The following is a 19,800-nucleotide window of genomic DNA, read 5'->3' as shown; positions in this document are numbered from 1 at the left end:
ATACCCTTTCAATGGGCGCACTGGAGGCAGGGATAGAGAATACCTGTGTGGCAATCTGATAGAGGGTAGGGAATTTGGATTTGTTTTGCTGCCAAAACCTGAGGCACGGGACTGAGTCAGAGTCCTGCTCAGCGATCAAGTTGAGGTATGCAGTCAACTGAGCCTGGCCAGACGGCTTCTTCTCGGCGGAGGAGGGAGTCCTCCTATAGTGGGAGAACATTCTCAACTGCTTCTCAGGAGGAGACTCTGAAAGTTCACCTTCCCCTGGTCCTGCTTGTCACCCTCTGCCTTTATATACTCTAAAATGAGAGGGGGGCATGGGGGACTCATTACAAATATGTTATTGACTAGGCCTACATGACAAATGACATGTCTATGTGCTTTATTGTAACACCTTCAATGATATAAACATCACAACAATCAAATAGTTAATCACTTAACTAACATTAATCAAAACATTTCTCACCTTTGATCTCAGTCTTCAGCACATCTTTGATGTCACTGTCCAGCTACACATCATGTTCTAGCCACTGGAAGCCAAATGCTGGGTCCAACACAGATGCTATGACGTAGGCATTGGTGAAAGGAAATTTGGTGGGGCCTCTTCCTTCAGCCGGCTCACATCCTGGTATCTTGACTGCACTGAAAACCTCTGCAAACCTTGTTTTCAAGGAGCTCTCCAGAGCTCTCACCAGAGGCCCACAGTATCTGGCTTTTCCTCTTATTTCCTGCAGGTGACAGCGCAGAGTGAGGACACAGGGCACAATCACACTGACGGTGACAGTAGTCTCACCCTGAGTTAGGTTGGTTGCCTCTAAGAACGGATCAAGAACTTCGATCAGTTCTTTAAACTGAGCATACTCTCGCGGGGATAAGATAAGGCTTTTGTGCCCCTCTGATTCCAACACACTGGACAGCTTTTGCATGTCTAAATGCACATAAGCCTTCACCTGCTTCAGAGTGGAATTCCATCGTGTGGCATTCGCTGTTGGAATTGTTGCATCACCAGAACACGCTTCAAAGCAGTCTTTAAACGAGGTGCCACTGTGGAGGAAGTTGGCTGCACGGGATAGCTTTGCTAGGGTGCTTGACAGCCCACTGGTGTCTTTCAGACCATCTTTTATGACCAACTGCAGTGAATGTGTGAAGCATGATAGTCTCTGCATCTTACAGTTCTCAGCCGAAGTGTCATTGACTGTCTGTTGATCTTCTGGCATCAGGTCTTGCCATATTTCCTCATCCTCCTCAAATGTGCTGGGATCATGAGCTTCAGCATCACAAGGATCCTCTAGGGGAAAGCTGGCCTGGAAAGCTTTTCTCATGTTGGATGCATTGTCAGTTATGACAAAGTTGATCTTGTCCTTAATCAGGTATTCTTCAGCACAGCATTCAAACATCATTGCAATCTTCTCTCCTGAGTGTTTCCCATGCACTCTTTTGCAGGAAAGAAGATATGACTGAAGGCTGAGTTCCTGTTTTTTTTATCCATTGCCACTGTGTGTGCTGTCACTCCAAGGAATGACTGCATCTTCCGATCACTCCAAATGTCTGTGGTAACAGCAACACTCGATGCTTCTGCCAGCTGGTTCTTTATCTGTTCTTTCTTGACTTCCACCATTCCTGGAATGGTCACAGAGGAAATTGTGGATCTTGCTATGGGCCGGTACTGAGGGTCCAGGACATGCAGGAAGTGCTTGAAGTCCTCGTTGTCAATGATGGAGAGTGGCAAGCAGCACTTAATGATTAGATCTTTTACAAGGGCATCACTTATAGCCTTCTGACGTGGATGTTTGAGGTCGTACATCCTTTGCTGTCCATCATTTAAAAATGATGCGATAGTCTTCTGACCTGGAGCAGCTGGCATCACATCTGAAGCAGTGGAGGCACGGTATTCTTGGAACCTAGGGGAAGATAGGATACACACTTTAGCTTGCTGATGCCAAACTGTTTCAAGTAATCTTTCTTACAGCAGAAAATTTGTAACGTTATAGCTATAACAATATGCAATAACAATACAAATGTTACACATTATACACATAGTTGTTTGAACCATAACCAGTTAAGTTACATATTTAGTTATCTATATAACTAACATTACCATATTAGTAGATTAACTAATGTAAGCTAGCTGGATAAATGAAAAGTATGAGAAAAGATACATAATTTATGAGATTAACAGGACAGGGATTAATTAGCAAAACCCAGTCATTTAATTATTGATTTAAGTATGTTACATGCTACCTAGCTGAGCTTTAACTCTCTATCCTCCGTGAGTCTGTATGTTTATTCTGTATGGGTCAGGGAGGGTGTGATTTTGTTAGAAGACAGAGCCAGTTCATAGTACTGTTCAAAAGCTGCGTCGCGCGTGTCTATTTTTAGAATTTGACACACCCAATGCTGCATATATGCAAAGAAACATATCCCCATATTTACAGTAGCCTATGCGGTGTCACGAATCACGATACGGTTCGGTAGTTTTCGGTACATCGGGAGGGGGGGGATGCCACATCCGTCAAATCTTGTACCGTCTCCAGCTCTCAAGAAAACCAGTGGCGGCATCCACATTAGCTTTCTTCAATTAGTCCATTTAGCGAGTAATAGCCTACAATTATTTTTATTTGCATTGTAAAGTTGTGCACATTTTATCAACATTATTTGTGGATGCATATAGGCTAGACTTCTTCCTTCTCCGCACTTGGAGAATATTCATGGCGGAGACCTGCAATGTGCGGATTTGTTATTGCTAGTTAAGATAAATGCTAACATGGTAGTTCAGAGTGGTGTGTTTTTTCCGTTAAGTATATGCTACTTGGTAATTAGCTAAATGATAAATAGGAAAAATCCGTTTTAATCTCCCTATAACACAAAGACGCTGCGTGTTACTTACCAATTCATTAGTGAGATGGATGGCACGCTCGTACCGAAAGCGAACCGTACTGTGACTTTTCTGTGCAATGCTGCATTAGCATTCTAACAGTAACGTTACTTAACTTACCTACACAATTTCACTTGGTTCTAGTGACATGATATACCCGCTACACGACCCGACCCAACATCTTGGACCAGTGGTTGAGTTTCTTCAGAGGCTATTGTTACCGTAGCTAGATAGCTAGCTAGCTAACGTTAACTGATCACCTGTGGAGTTAGAAAACAACGAGACAGGAGACGTGAGAGTAGACGTAGTCGAGGTAGTTTACTAGCTCCAACTTTACATGTCATATATTCGACAACGACACTGAACTCTCTGGACCGGAAGCGGAAGTGCATTCTCTCTTAGGTGAATGTCTCTAGTTATATAGATGTGGGTCACCACACAGGCCCCCCCAGAATTCACCTACACAAAACAATGCAAAACAGCAAAAGCGCAACTCATGAACATAAAAATAGACTCTACAACAGAACAGTCAATGACATAGTGCAAAGTCACGGGGAAAACAAGTGACGAGTCGGGGGGTGGACCCTGCGGCCATAACGGCTGCGCTTCACAGGAGGGGAAACAGATGGGGCCGAAACCCGGGCCATAGGCGGGGCCGAAGCAGGAACAGAGGCAGGTGCCGGGGCCGACCTAGGAGGGCGTCCCCGCCGCGGGGGTAGGGCCAATTGCATTGGCTCCCCAATGTCCAAGTGAGCAGGCTTGAGACGGTCTATAGCGACCCGCTCCGGCCTGCCCCCCATGTCCACCACAAAGTTCTTATCCCCCGCCTCCAGGACGCGGAAGGGCCCGTCGTATGGGGGCTGCAGCGGGGACCGATGGCTGTCGTGCCTAATGAAGACGTACCTCGCCGATGGCAGATCCTTGGGGACGTAGGACCGGGGGAGGCAGTGTTGAGACATCGGAACGGGAGCGAAGGCACCGGCAGCGCTCCGGGACGCACTGAGGTGAGAGGCGGCCGACCAGGGAGTCGTAGCATCCGGAAGAAACTCCCCCGGAACTCGCAGGGGCTGGCCATACACCAGCTCAGCGGAGGAGGTCTGGAGGTCTTCCTTCGGGGCCGAACGCAGGCCGAGCATGACCCATGGGAGCCGGTCCATCCAGTCGCAGCCAGTGAGGCTTGCCCGCAGAGCGGCTTTCATGTCCCGATGGAACCGCTCACAAAGTCCGTTGCTCTGCGGGTTGTACGCCGTAGTGCGGTGGATCTTCATCCCCAGGTGCTCAGCGACCGCCGTCCAGAGCTCCGAGGTAAACTGGGAGCCCCGGTCGCTCGTAATTTCACCCGGTGTGCCGAAACGGGCCACCCAGCAGCCGATGAACGCCCGTGCTACCTCTGCTGCCGTCGTGGAGGACAAGGGAATAGCCTCTGGCCACCTGGTGGCCCTGTCCACAATAGTGAGGAGGAACGTATAACCACGGGAGGGGGGCAGGGGACCCACCAGGTCAACATTGACGTGGTCAAACCGCCTCTCTGGAACCACAAACGGCGCCAAAGGGGCCTTGGTATGGCGGTGCACCTTGGCGCGTTGGCACGCCACACAAGAGCCGGCCCAGGCTCTAACATCCTTACGGAGCCCAGGCCAAACAAACTTGACGCTCACCAATTTGGTCGAGGCCTTCACTCCCGGGTGGGAAAGGCCGTGGACGGTGTCGAAAACTCGGCGCCGCCAGGAAGTAGGCACCAGGGGGCGCGGTTGACCGGTGGAGATGTCACAGAGGAGGGTGGTGTTGGCCGCGTCGAACGTCACGTCCTCCAGCCGTAGCGCCGTAGGGGTCGACCGGTAGTCTTGAACGGTCACGTCCTTGGCTTGGTCCGCTGCCATAGCGGCGTAGTCGAGTCCCAAGTGAACGGCGTTAACAACCGCCCGTGAAAGGCAGTCGGCGACGGAGTTATCCTTGCCCGACACGTGTTGTATGTCCGTGGTAAACTCGGAAACCGCCGCGAGATGACGCTGCTGACGCCCAGACCACGGTTCTGAGGTTTTGGCCATACAGAACGTCAGCGGTTTGTGGTCCACGAAAGCGGTGAACTGTCGGCCCTCCAATAGGAACCTAAAGTGTCTGGTTGCGAGGAAGAGACCCAGTAGTTCCCTATCAAAGGTGCTGTATTTGCGCTCGCTCTCACGGAGTTGTTTACTGAAGAACGCCAACGGCTGCCAGCCCCCCCCCACCCACTGCTCACACACGGCCCCCACGGCGTAGTCGGAGGCATCCGTTGTAAGGGCTATGGGGGCGGCAGGCGACGGGTGAGCTAGCAGCGCAGCGTTGGCCAGCGCGGTCTTGGCGGCCACAAAAGCCTCGTCCATCCCCGAAGACCAGTGCAGCTCGTCCTTAGACTTCTTACCCCGCAGGGCCTCATACAGGGGACGCATGATGTGGGCGGCACGGGGCAGGAAACGGTTATAAAAGTTCACCATGCCCAGGAATTCCTGCAGCGACTGTACAGTGCGGGGGCGGGGGAACATGGTGACAGCCTCAACCCTGGCAGGGAGGGGAACGGCCCCCTGTGGAGTGATGTGGTGCCCGAGGAAGGTGATGGACGACTCCCCGAACTGACACTTAGCTGGGTTGATGATGAGGCCGTGTTCGCTGAGCCTGTCAAACAGCTGTCTGAGGTGCGTCATGTGTTCCTCCGCCGACGCGCTGGCCACGAGGATGTCGTCTAAGTACACAAACAAAAATGGCATGTCGCGGAGCACAGAATCCATAAGGCGCTGAAACGTCTGCGCCGCCCCTTTAAGGCCGAAAGGCATACGTAAAAACTCAAAGAGCCCAAAGGGTGTGATGACAGCCGTTTTTGGGACATCCAGTGGGTGGACCGGCACTTGGTGATACCCCCGCACTAAGTCGATTTTGGAATAGATGGCAGCGCCCGCCAGGTGGGTAGAGAAATCTTGTATGTGCGGTATGGGGTACCGGTCGGGGGTCGTGGCATTGTTTAGGCGACGGTAGTCCCCGCACGGGCGCCAACCCCCGTTGGCCTTAGTAACCATGTGAAGAGGGGAAGCCCACGGGCTGTCAGAACGGCGGACAATGCCGAGGCGCTCCATAGTCGAAAACTCCTCCCTGGCTATTGCGAGCTTGGCCGAGTCGAGGCGTCGGGCCCGGGCGTAAACTGGGGGCCCCACTGTGGTGATATGATGTTCCACGCCGTGCTTGGCCACCGCCGAGGAGAAGGTGGGTGTGGTCAGCTCGGGGAAATTTGCGAGCAGGCGTTGGTATGGATCCCCGGTGGAGAGTGTGTTAGCGAGGCACAGCGCTCCAGCGCCCCCAAGCGTGCAGGGGTATGACGCAAAAGAGACGGCATCAATCACGCGACAGTTTTTAACATCCACCAGCAGGTTGAAAGCACAGAGGAAATCCGCACCTAGGAGCGGGGTGGAGACAGCAGCCATCACAAAGTCCCAGCCGAAACGTCGGCCGCCAAAACACACGTCCACATGTCTGATACCGTACGTCCGAATGGACGTGCCGTTGGCGGCGTCCATCTGGGGGCCGTGACTGTCGGTCATCGTGTCCACAGCTTGTGCCGGTAGTATGCTGCGTTGAGCGCCAGAGTCAACCAGCAGCCGCCGGCCCGACAAGGAGTCTCTGATGAACAACAGAACAGCTTGCAGTCACGGCCGGCGCCCATAGCCGTTAACAAGCGCCGGCCTTGGCGTTTCCCTGAACCCTGTAACTGCAGGGTTTGCGACACCGTTTTGCTTTTGCCCCAAACCTGGCATGGTAATAACAGAGCCCGTCGTCAGGTTGGCGGCGGGCTGTCACCGCAGCCGCGGTGTCCATATAGTCGTACACAGGTGGTGGTGGGGCGGTCTGGTGGGGTAGCAGGGCATGCACAAACTGTTGCCGGTTGGCCAGGAAAACCCTGTCTGCTTCAGCAGCCAGAGAACGGTAGTCCTTGGAGGCGGCGAGAGGAGAACTGGCCAGTGCTGTGCGTACAGGTGCGGGGAGCTGCCTCAGAAAAATGTGTGTGAAAAGAAAGGCCGGATCAGCCGATCCCAGCACAGACAGCATTTTTTCCATTAACTCAGACGGTTTGCCGTCGCCGAGGCCATTCGGGGACAGTAAACGGTCTGCCTTCTCCAGCTCCGACAGTTCAAATAGTTTCAGGAGGAATGTCTTTATAGCATCGTACTTGCCAGCAGCTGGCGGAGCTTCCAACAGTGTCATTGCTCGCGCCGTTGTCGATGCGTCTAACGCCGCCACTACGTGGAAGTACTGCGTTGCATCCTGCGTTATCCCTCTCAGCTGGAACTGGGCTTCCACATGTTGAAACCACGGCCGTGGATTATGCTGCCAAAAGTCGGGTAGCTTCACAGTAGCGGTGTAAATGCTAGCGTTAGCAATAGCCATGTTGTTAGCACCGGCGTCGTCGTTGTCAAACATACTCGTATTAGTTGTTCGATCACGTCGGGGTCACCAATGTGGAGTTAGAAAACAACGAGACAGGAGACGTGAGAGTAGACGTAGTCGAGGTAGTTTACTAGCTCCAACTTTACATGTCATATATTCGACAACGACACTGAACTCTCTGGACCGGAAGCGGAAGTGCATTCTCTCTTAGGTGAATGTCTCTAGTTATATAGATGTGGGTCACCACACACCAACCATATCATCAACTGACTGCATATCACTTTTCTGGGTGCATCCTTGACAGATGTCTGTTGAAGTTTGAGGTTGTCCCGGTCTTCTCCTCAATAGTTCGTTTACATATCGAACATCTAGCAGTGATCTTGCTGGAATTTGTTGTAAAATCTGTGTAAGCAAAGCGCACAATTCGGGGCGTCTCTTTAGGCATCTTGGCGCTATTGAACATGACGGTATGCACGCCACGTGAATCCGCATGTAGGTGGAACACACGTGCCTGCCCTTACACGAAATTGAATAATGTTACAGTATTAATATAGCTATCAATATATTTTAATAGGGCCTATTATTTAAAAAAAATCTAACAAAAACAGTCTTTATCAATTAAAAAGTCAGAGTCCGGATCTCCAACTTCCGAGTGCAGTAAATTCGCGAGTCCGAGTCATCAGTGCTCAAGTCCAAGTCGAGTCACGAAAATCAGGACTCGAGTCGGACTCGAGTCCGAGTCCTGGACTCGAGTACTACAACACTGACCCAAGCATTGATAACATGGTTGGCGAAATAGAAAGACGATTTTCAAATACCAACTGCAACGTTGTAGTGGTTATAGGGATACATAATTCCCCTTATTGAGCTAGTAGGAACGTTTGTTTACAGCTGCTGTTTTCTCGGTTCTTGTTTACAGTGATACACTGCCGCTGCGCGGGTTTTTGTTGTTATGAAGGAATAAATGGTACACGTTGTGTAACCACGGACGAGGTCCACCTTGGAAAAGATCACTTTCCCAGCCAGGTGTGCGGAGAAATCTTGGATGTGAGGGACCGGGTAGCGGTCCGGTGTTGTTGCGTCATTGAGCCGACGGTAGTCACCACATGGACGCCACCCACCGCCAGGCTTAGGTACTATGTGGAGGGGTGAAGCCCACGGGCTGCTGGAGTGACGGGTGATGCCGAGGCGCTCCACGTTCTCAAACTCCGCCTTGGCGACAGAGAGCTTGGTCGGGTCGAGGCGCCGAGCTCGGGCGTGCCAGTGGTGACGATGTGGTGCTCAACCCCATGTTTGGTCGTAGATGACGAGAATGTGGGCTGAGTGAGGTCAGGGAACTCGGAGAGAAGATGGAGAAACACGTCCTCGTTGGAGAGCATGCTAGACAGCCTGTATCGCTGGTGTACACGCGTGTGAAGCGAAGGCGTCGATTCCTGACGTCCACCAGCAGCCCATGAGCACAAAGTAAATCTGCACCGAGGAGGGGAAATGCCCCGTCGGCGGTGACAAAATCCCAGCTGAACCGCTCTCCGTTAAAACCCATGTCAATGTGCCTCGTGCCGTACGTACGGATAGAGCTGCCGTTAAGCAGGGGTTGGCCAGGTAGGACCGGGGAACCCAGCTGCGGTCCTCGAGCCCATAGCCAACCCAGTCCATCGGGTATTGGTATCCACGCCCCCGGCGAGCAGCCGGTCGACGTCCCAGACCCATGTCACCACCGTCGAGGACCCTTGGGGGCTGGAGGCTACCGGTTTGAGGCGCGACACATGGAAGACGGGATGGATCTTGAGTGAGGTAGGGAGATGGAGACGCACCGCCGAAGGGTTGACGATGCGGTCGATGGTGTAGGGACCGACGTAGTGGGGAGCCAGCTTCCGGTTGAGGGTAAGAAGGGGCAGGTCCCGGGCCATACCCTCTGGCCAGGTCGATAGGCTGGGGCCGGCACTCTCCGCCGGTTGGCGCTGCGCCGGGCCCGCTCTGTAGCTCGCAACAAAGCGGCCCGGGCGGTCTTCCAAACGCGCTGAAATCGGCGGAGATGGGCCCTCGTGGACGGGACCGCCACCTCCTGACGGGGGAACAGAGGGGGTTGATAACCAAGGGAACACTCAAAGGGGGACAAACCGGTAGCCGAACTCTCCATAGTGTCGAGTTAGTACTCCACCCAGGGAAGGTACTTGCTCCACGAGGCGGGGTTGCTGGTGGTAACACAACGCAAAGCTGCCTCTAGGGCTCGATTGACCCGCTCTGCCTGCCCATTGGTCTGTGGGTGATACCCGGAGGAGAGGCTGACCGTGGCCCCAATCCCCTTACAGAAGGCCTGCCACACCTTAGAAGTGAACTGGGGACCACGGTCAGAGACAATGTCCAGGGGAATCCCATGGGGTCGGACGACGTGGGAGACGAGAAGGTCCGCCGTCTCGGCTGCAGAGGGGAGTTTGGTGAGGGCAACAAAGTGGACGGCCTTGGAAAACCGGTCGACAATGGTCAGAATGGTGTCATTGCCTTGGGACACGGGGAGGCCAGTTACAAAGTCCAAGGCAATGTGGGACCAAGGTCGGCCGGGGGCAAGAAGGGGGCGCAGGAGCACTGCTGGAGAGCCTTTCTGCGGGCGCAGGCAGCCACGAACTCCTTGGTGTCTGCCTCTATGGTGGGCCACCAGAAACCCCTGCGGATGAAGGCCGCCGTTCGGTGGACACCGGGGTGCCAGGCAAAACGGCTGGAGTGGCCCCACTCCAGCACCTGGGGCCGGACAGAGGGAGGCACAAATAGCCGGTTCCGGGGTCCATTACCTGGGCCCTTCTCACCACCGATTCGAACCGGCTGAAGAAGAGAGCCCAGCGCGCCTGCCTGGGGTTGAGCCTCTTAGCCGTCCGCACGTAGGTCAGTTTCTTGTGATCGGACCATACGATGAACGGCTGTCCTGCTCCCTCCAGCCGGTGTCTCCACTCCTCTAGGGCGGCGTGGACAGCCAGCAACTCCGTTGCTGATGTCATAGTTCCTCTCCGCAGGACTGAAACGCCGGGAGAAGGCGCACGGGTGGATCTTCTGGTCCTCCTCCGACCGCTGGGAGAGGACGGCTCCGATGCGTCCACCTCCACGATGAACTGCCTGGACTGGTCCGGGTGGGCGAGCACCGGAGCCGTTGTGAACAGCCTCTTCAGGGCCGAGAAGGCGGCCTCTGCCTCCGAGGTCCAGGAGAAGGGGCGGAGGTGAGTGTAGTGAGGGGGGCGGCCACACGGCTGAACCCCCTGATGAAGCGCCTTTAGAAGTTTGCAAACCCCAGGAAGCGCTGGAGTTGCGTCCTGTTGGTGGGCCGTGCCCACTCCTTCACCGCTCGGGTATTCCTGGGGTCGGTGCGGACGAGCCCCTTCTCCACGATGTGGCCAAGGAACTCCACGGAGGCGGAGTGAAACACGCACTTCTCGGCCTTCACGAAGAGCCTGTTCTCCAGCAGCCGTTGGAGGACCAGGCGGACATGCTGGTGGTGTTCCTCCTCAGTCCTGGAGAACGAGGATGTCATCCAGGTACACCACCGCGAATGTGTTCAGCATGTCCCGGAGCACGTCGCTGACCAACGCCTGGAAGACGGCCGGGGCGTTGATGAGGCCGAAGGGCATAACGAGGTGCTCGAAATGCCCTAGGTGGGTGTTGAAGGCCGTCTTCCATTCATCCCCTTCCCGGATGCGCACCAGGTGGTACGCGCTGCGCAGGTCTAGCTTGGTGAACACCGTGGCGTGAGTGAGTGGCTCGAACGTGGAACTCATAAGGGGGAGTGGATATTTATTTTTAACCGCGAGGTCATTTAACAGTCGATAATCTATGCAAGGCCTCAGGCTGCCCTCCTTTTCCACAAAAATGAAGCCCGCTGGCACCGGGGAAGACGAGGGCCTTATGATTGCTGAGGCCAGGGACTCAATTGCGCATAGACTCCTTCTCCGGGACGGAGAGGTTATACAACCGACCGGTGGGAAGGGCGGCCCCGGGAAGGAGATCTATGGCGCAATCATAGGGACGGTGAGGGGGGGAGGGAAAGTGCACTGTCCTTACTAAATACAGGAGCTAAACGTGATACATGGGAGGAACACCAGTGAGATCCGTGGGCGGAGGCACGGGTCTGAGGCCGCTGGACGGGGAGTGAGCGGAGCGAAGGCAGTTGGCATGACACGCAACGCTCCAACCCCAAATCCGCCCAGTAGACCAAGAGATGTGGGGATCGTGCCGTTCCAACCACGGTCTTCCTAACACCAGGGGCGCGCAAAACCAAAAAACTCAGTTTCCACGTGATTACCCGAAAGAGTGAGGGAAGCAGTGCTGTGTGTGATCTTACCAATTGAACGACCATCTAGGACTTGGGCTGTGACTAGGGGGACGAGTGGAACGCCTGCCTGCCGGGCCAGCGAGATGTCCATCAAACACTCGTCCGCCCCCGAATCCAGGAGTGCACCAATAGAGAGCGAGTCGTTACCCCAGGTGAGAGTGACCAGGAACAGCTGGTTGTGCTCCTTCTTGAGCTGGGGCTGAGGAAGGGTCGTCAGGCTCACTAGGACACCCCTCGCTAGTGAGCCTGGTCTTTTGGGCGAGTCGGGCAGGCCTTGATGTAGTGGCCCGACCTCCCGCAGTAGAGGCAGAGGTGGTCACGCATCCTCTGCTCCCCAACCTCCAGCGGGAGCCGTGACCGACCCAACTGCATGGGCTCCTCCTCCGGCCTGGATCCAGAAGCCACCCAGGTTTGTGAGGGGGAGTGTGAGGCTGGAGAGAGCCCGCGGGACGCTGACCCAGGGAAGGCACCGGTAGAATGGACGGGGGTTGGTCTATGGGAGGGGCCAATGCGCGGGGCGCGTTCCTGGCGCAGCTCCCTCAGCCGTTCGTCCATGAGGGCGGCGAGGGTGACGAGCTTGTTGAAGGAGGCAGGGCGGTCCCGAACGATGAGGTCTTTGATGGGCTCGCTCAGCCCCCTCCTGTACGCGCTCTTGAGCGCGTTGTCATCCCACCCATTGTCTGCCGCGAGTATCCTCACCTCCAAGGAATAATCTGCCACCGACCTGGCTCCCTGCTGGATGGAATGGAGGCGGCTGGCAGCGTCCTGTCCGTCAGCTGGGTGGTCGAACACCAGATTGAACTCGCGGCGGAAGGCACCATAGTCCGAGGCGAGCCGCTCGGTATGGCCAACCGCCGCTATGGCCTAGCTGAGGGCTTTGCCGGTGAGGAGGGACATAAGGGCTACCTTAGTCTCTCCTGTCCTATACCTGGCTGGCCGGTGTTTGAACAGGAGCTCACACTGACCAAGGAAACCCCTGCACAGCTCGAATTCCCACCAAAGGCCTTGGGGCAGGGAAGGTTAGGCTCGAACCGGGGGTCCAGTGGGGGTTGACTCGGAGGAGGGGGAACGTCGGGACCAGGAACGGGGAATCTGGAGGCCGAGCTGGGGGCAGGGACCGGGGCCAGAGCAGGGTGGTCGCTCATCCTGGAGACCGCTGTAGTGAGTGCAGCGATCTGCATGGAGAGGGCGTCTAACGCGCTCGTCGCGGCCTGGGAGCCGGACTGAAGACCACTGATCTCTCCGGTGAAGGCAGTAGTAAGCTCTGAGTGGAGAGAGGCAAGTTGGCAGCTGTGACTTCTTACTACTGCCTCTAGGGGGACGGGTCTCTGGGGCTTAGGGGTCGGGGTGTCACAGGGACCATCTGCCCCTTGGGTTTGCCTGGGTCCATAATGGCTTCGACGTTCTGTTATGCTCGCGCACCAGAACCCGACCCGTGTGGCAAAACCCAAGGCAGACAGACACAGGATGAATTCAAAATCCAAAAGGCGGTTTTATTGGGGGAGGGGAATAACGAGGGGAGATGAATACTGCCGCCAAATAATAAATGGAATAGAGTGGGAGGGGAATGTATGGTGAAAAAAGGCGTTCTGTTAGTGGGATGTGTGAATAAACTATGTGTGGTGTCCCGTGGTTTGCGTGTATAACTATGTGTGAGTGTTCTTAGCCAATGTGTGGTGCGGTATGTAAATGACCAGGAGGTGTTGAAATAATGTGCGTGCACCTGGCAAGAAAGTCCAGTCCGTGATCCAAGAGGGGTTGTCCGAGGAAGTCCGGGTCCGAGAAGTCGAGTCCGAAAGGAGGGGTCCAGGTAGAGGGACAAGGGGGGAGATCGCTGGAGAGAGCTGGGGAAAAACGTGAAGCTCGCTGGGGACGAGGGAGACGCGGGGAGCTGTGGAAGTCGCGGAGGGAGAGTCTTGGGAGGAAACAGAGACACGAAGATAAGACACTGGGGAATAAACAGAATACCAAGAGAGCAAGGAAGGCTGGAGGGCTTGTCAGAGCTTTATCGCAGGGTTCAGTACGTCGAAGCCCGGAGTGGTGTTCTGGCAGACGTCTTGTAGAAGGCTGCCTGATTGCCGCAGGTGTGCCTGATGGATGATGGCAAACACCTGGTGCAGCGTAGCGCTCGTCTCCTCAGAGCGCGAGCCGAGCGCTCGGATGTTTCCGGCACGTCCGAGCTGGGGGAGTGGCTTGAACGTGCCGGGGGGGGGCAGCTCGGGGTGGTGTAACCACAACAACAGGAAACAGAAAAAGAGAGTCCTAGCACTCTGATGAAATTTGCACACTTTTTGGAGCCATACCAGGATGTGTTCTATGAGCTGTTCAGATTGTGCAAAATAGCTGCAGTGTTACCAGTGAGCAGTGCAGCGTGTGAAGGTTTTTCAACTCTCAGCCTCATAAAGAATGATTTGCGGTCTACTATGTGTAACGGGGGCAGTCCTATGCTGTTCTATGCTGGTCAGCCTGCTGCACGCCCGTCACTCTCATCATTAGCTCTGCGTTGTGTTCTAGTTGGGTGGGGCCCCAGGTGTTGTGGGGGGCCCTCAGTCTCTCATCATCATCATCATCATCATGATCAAAGAAGGAGGGGGGGACACACAGGACTCTATTTGGCCCACCTTGCCATTTATTTTGGTTTCAAACCCTTCGACAAACGTCCAGTCCTCCAGCGGGAGCGGTGTTTCTTACGGACGTGGGGGTCGAAGTTCAACCACTGCCCGGACTTCACTCGTGTGCGTTAGAAGGAGAAACCGTCCACGGGACTCCGATGTAAGAAAGGATAAACAAGTATTTTATCCCACAGCTTGCAGTATCTTCTTACAGGGATACTCAAGGTTACGTTCTCCTCAACCAGCAAAACTGTGCTACGGTAAGAAACACGCGTGGCTCGGCTCGATCGCTGCTTGAGACTCCTCCCACAAAACAAAAATGGCCTCTCCCGCGTTCCCTCTTCCGTGTACCCACAAGACCTCTCTCTTAAAGCGACAGTACATGTATATGACGGTCGTTGGAAAACATACATAAAAGTAAATAATGACATAAAATAAAATTTAGTAAACACAAATAACAGCACACAGACAGGATTTGGTGATATTTCATACTCAAACAAAATAAAATAAAAACATTAATTTTAACCTGGTTACATATGACTGGGAATAGATTGTCAAGTTTGGCTAAACTCAGCATTGAATCAAAACGCAGCAGAGGTTTGGATGATCTAAATAAGTTTGTTAGGCATTTTGCCGAACAACATGGTAATCACCGTATTCAGCTCTTGTAGATTCATGTCAACTTTATGCTGCACTGACTCTGCTCGCTAATGTAAGGCTTTTTCTGGAAAGTCATGAATATGTGTAATGTGTTAAGGCCTAGGTGAACATGCGTACCCAAGGAGGGCAGGAGACAGTGCAGTGGTGCTCGAACAGGCTTATTCGCCTTAGCAAAATGGTCAGCAACAGAAAAACAGGAATATGGCAGGTGGCAGTGACTGAAGGCAGGCTGGCACCTTCCCGGGATCTGGGCTGAAGCAACGAGGTCCTGGATCTGGAAATGGCAAGGGGGAGAGTTTGGTCAAAAACAAGCAGACAGGGAGAACACTTTCTCAGGAAACTTCTTCTGTACAGAGTACACTGGCACCACCGATGGGACGGGATTATCTGGCGAGGTGGTGGAGACTGAACCAGGCTTTTATGGAGGAGAGGTGGGTACCCGCACATGGGGATCAGGCATGCCTCGCCCGCTGCACTCAGCCCAGAAGTAGGTCAGCCACACCTCCATGTCACTGCCCATCCTGCAGGTACTCAGAGAGAGGAGGAGAAAAACAAACCAAATACAAACAGAAAACACTCAGACCATAACATAATGTACATACTTGTTTCATTTCTTTTTTTGCCAGCATGATATGGTCCAAACAATCTTATTGCATTGTTGATGATAATTAGGATGTTAAAAGCAGGCCTGTCATTTCCATTCACTTCATTTCAGCTGAAATGTCTATGTTTACACAAAAAAACTTAAAGAGCAGGGTAACCAAATTGACAGATTTGCTTCAAAATACTTTATAAATGTGGGAGATGTATTGCTGTTGACATGTTAAAATGTGTTGAACCATGTATAGAACTGATTTGCGGAGTTAGACAGTTTTTGGGTATTTTTCCCGTTTTCCTTTCTTGATTTTTCTGCCGTCTTCCTTTCGGTGCCACGCCCCCAGAGTCTGAAACCAGTGGACGCTGCAGATTTTTACACGTTTTTGAAGCTTTGTTTTATATACTTAGCAACATTTTCAATCATACAGAATTGGCTGGGTGGTTACTGCTATGTTTTCCTGGGATATGGGTATCCCAAAACACAGATGTGAGTTCAGTTATCCGCCACTTTAAGCGATGAAGCCAGTTTTTGATTTATTGCTCCTATAGAAGGTATGGAAACTGAATGTAAACAAAATGGATGGCTTAATCCTGTAAATAAATTTGACTATCGCACTGAAGTTGGACTGATAGGAATAACTCATATCTACAATTGCCTGAAATATATAAATGAGATTTACTAATTTAACAGACCTATTGCAGCAGTCTTTGCATAAATTTGATAACCCCTGCTGGTCTAATAGTGCAAAAGAAAGAATTTTGGGGGTAGGCATGTCAGCTTTTTTATATAGTGCAATAATGTAATGGGTTTTTTGCTGCTTTTGCCTAGTTTTTAGACTGCAGGGAGGTTAAAGGTGGCCTTAACTTTTAGTTTCTTAATTTTGTTGGTTTTGTCCTCATCCTTTTATCGGTTTTAGTTTGAGAACATCCAAAAATGTCTAAAGCTTTGGTTAAAAAAATAATTCTAACACTTGCTTCAGATATTTCTATATAATGTTTTAATTGTGCCACAATAATATTTTTTAGTTCAAATAAGTCAATTTGGGGACTTTTTCCAAGCAAATGTTGATATATGTGATCGTTTGCGATTAAATCAGCATATATTTCTGCCACCCCTCAAAGTCTCCATGCCACCCTCTTGCCACCCCATTAATATTTCTCTTGATCCGCGCCTGCAGAGTGTCTCACAGACGGGTGTTGGAGCGGGCAGGCAGTTGCAGCATGGAGTCTACCCTAAACCACCATCAACTCAGGTGGTTTGCCTAACCAACGACTCCCATGCAAAGTCCTCTATGGCCAACTACACCTTGGTCAACGCACTGCTGGTGGGCAGAAGAAGCGGTTCAAAGACTAAATGAAGACCACACTGAAAAGATGCCAGATCAACCAACCCCTCTTCTTTGTAGGAACTTGCCTCCTGCTGCACCATCTGGCGCTCTCACATCTCACAGGGAGTGGAAACCCAGCACACACAACACCGTGTAGCAAAGCGTGCGAAGAGGCATGCTTGCCAAACCCTGTCTCCCCCAGCACCACTTTTACATGCCCGGTCTGCAACCACAACTGTGCATCCAGGATTGGACTATTCAGCCACCAAAGGACCCACAAATAGAAGATGGTGGTCATCATCGGGTATGATGGACAGCCAGCAGCAGTATCATGGTGTGTTTACAGTGATGTGTATCTTGTTTACAGTGATTTGCATCGTGGGTGGTTGGTTCTCTGGTGAACTGGCTGAAGCAGGGAAGCGTGTGCTGAGTGCGAGGAGGGACATTAATCAAAGAGGCACACAGTCATAATTAGGGCCATTATATCACCGCAGCATACATATACATATACTCTCATACATTTATTTATCATTTATTTATGACCTGACAACAACAAGCAATAATCTCTTATTAAGATATTGAGCAAAGGGGGGGATTTGATTTTAAAAAGGTACATTTATTCAGAATACATTGCAGTCCAACATTACAGTCCAACAGCTGACACTCAAACACAATCATCTCTTTATCATCCAGCTCATACAAAAAAAAAAAGCGTCAGGAAAAAAAGACCATTGAGTAGTGTAAAGAAGTATTTGCAAAAACAGAAATTCAAAATAAAACAGCCCAATATAAACACAAATTCGCCTCAGGGGGTTTGCAGCAACACAACATCCTGTCCTTAGACCCTCGCATCAGATGAGGAACAACTCCCTAAAAAACCCCTTTAACAGGGAGAAAAAATAGGAAGAAACCTCAGAGAGCGCAACAGAGGAGGAGCTCTCTCCCAAGACGCACAACGTGCAATGCATGTTGAGTTTACACAATTTACATACCAAATAAATAACATGAAAAAGCCAATAGTACAGCCAAGACTTTCCCTCATTACGCAAATAAAAAAAAAGAAAAAACATCTTCATCAACTCCCACTATACACAATACTGCCCCCAGTTCTGGAAAAAAAAGGCCATGTCGGTGTAGGAGCTTTGCTCTGTAGGGTGATGTTCGTGGTGGAAACCAGTTTCTGGGAAAGTCCTGGAGAGCACCAGTGGTGGACATCCAGCCTGGCTCCATGAATCAGTGGCTCCTGCAGCAGCAGTAAGAGGAAGACCAAATTCGTCTTAAGCATCATCAAGCATCTGTACAAGTTTTTTCAGTCTGAATATGTCCTGGTCAGTAAATGTGTTTACTTCCAAATCTCCTGTGTTTTTCATAAAACGTTTGACTGAGTCAACAAAAAGCTACAAGTCTGGAAAGTAATTTTCCACCTTAACTGCCCTCAAACCCTTGGTGACCTGTAAAAACTTCCTGGTTTTCAGGAAAGCATAGCTCCCTTCAGTGTCCAGCTGTGTATGAGGAGTGGGAACTAACTCACAGTCCCTTTCTCCTGTGTCCTCCTCAGGTGAAGAGAAGGGTGGCTTTTTACCTTTTGAAACCCTCTTTGCTTTTAAATTGTACTGTCTACCCTCTGTGGTCTTCCTTTTAACAGACTTTTTTAATTTTATTTCACCATCCGACAGCATCTCTTCCTCTTCCTCAAGTACAGACTCTGCCACGCTAACAGCACTCTGCTGTATTTGCTTCTTCCGACCACAATTCATTTCTCGCCCAGCCAATTTGCTACACTCCCCGTTCTCACTGTTTTAATTTCCATCAGCTTCCATCTGTTCAAGTTCTGTCACTTTCTCATCGTGATCATCTTTTTTAACCGGCTCAACCTGCCCACCTTCCTCTCCTGCCTGCTCAGTCCGCCCGTTTTCCTTGTGTTCTCCAGCCTCGGTCTCTGTCTGTTTCACCACCTGGTCCATTTCTCCTGCCCCTCGCTCCCCGGCCTCCTGACTGCCCTGTGCCGACTCGGCAGCGCCCTCTTCAGCCGGAGATGCGCCGCTCGTGGCGGCATCAGGAGACGAAGGCAGCCCTCGAGGATCAGACCTACCCTCACTCCTATTGGGACAAGACCTTATCAAACGCCCCTCAGACCCACAGCCAAACATTTCATCATGCCGGATGTAACAAAGACAACGTAGTCAAAACCGTCGATCCGGAACTCAAGCTTCAGATCCAAATCCTCCGCATTTTCCCTCATAATCATGAAGCCTTGTCTCCTATGGGACACAAGATGTCTCAAGTGAGGAGACTTGCAACCCGAGGAGACCATTTTTAGCGGGGACACTAGCTGTCCGTATCTGGCACGCTCCTTCTCTAAAGCGGCCGTTCTCGTGACCGGGCCGGGGCAGCATTAGAAACGGTGACTCTCGTGGCAGGATGAACCAGCGGCAGAACGGGACTCAACATGTCCTTAATCGCCACACCGCTGTCCGCCACCTGCTTGACTTTACCAATACTATCGATAAACATGATCGCAGCACTGTTCATTCTGGATGCTGATTGGATGCCTCCATATCCCACATGCTCGCCTGCCGCGAGGCAGCGCTCCTCCACCGAGCACGTGACCACCGGAGCCACTTTACTCGCGTGCCGGCGTGTCATCATTTCAAACGCCGTCCATCCGCCTCCCACAGCGGCCATATTGCCCCACTGAGGGCGGTAGCACCGCTACCGAAAATAAACAACTTCACTCAGACCTGTCACCGAAAACAAAACAAAACAAAACAAAACAAACTCACTAAAAGACAAAAAAGCACATGAAAAAGGACAAGATGGGTAGGGGGGAAAAGCTCGTTTTAGAAACTCGTTTATACCGAAGAAACACGCTGCTACTCTGTCCTCACTCGCACTTCCGCTCAGAGAGAGAGACAGAGAGAGAGGGGGGGTGACTTTCAACAATACTTGAATAAAAATGACAACAAAATTACAACACAAAGACCAACATGATCAGTA

This window comes from Lampris incognitus, chromosome 13 (genome assembly GCF_029633865.1).
Source record: "Lampris incognitus isolate fLamInc1 chromosome 13, fLamInc1.hap2, whole genome shotgun sequence".
Lineage (NCBI taxonomy): Eukaryota > Metazoa > Chordata > Actinopteri > Lampriformes > Lampridae > Lampris > Lampris incognitus.
The sequence above is the reverse complement of the archived record's forward strand: the minus strand, read 5'-3'. Positions refer to the sequence as shown.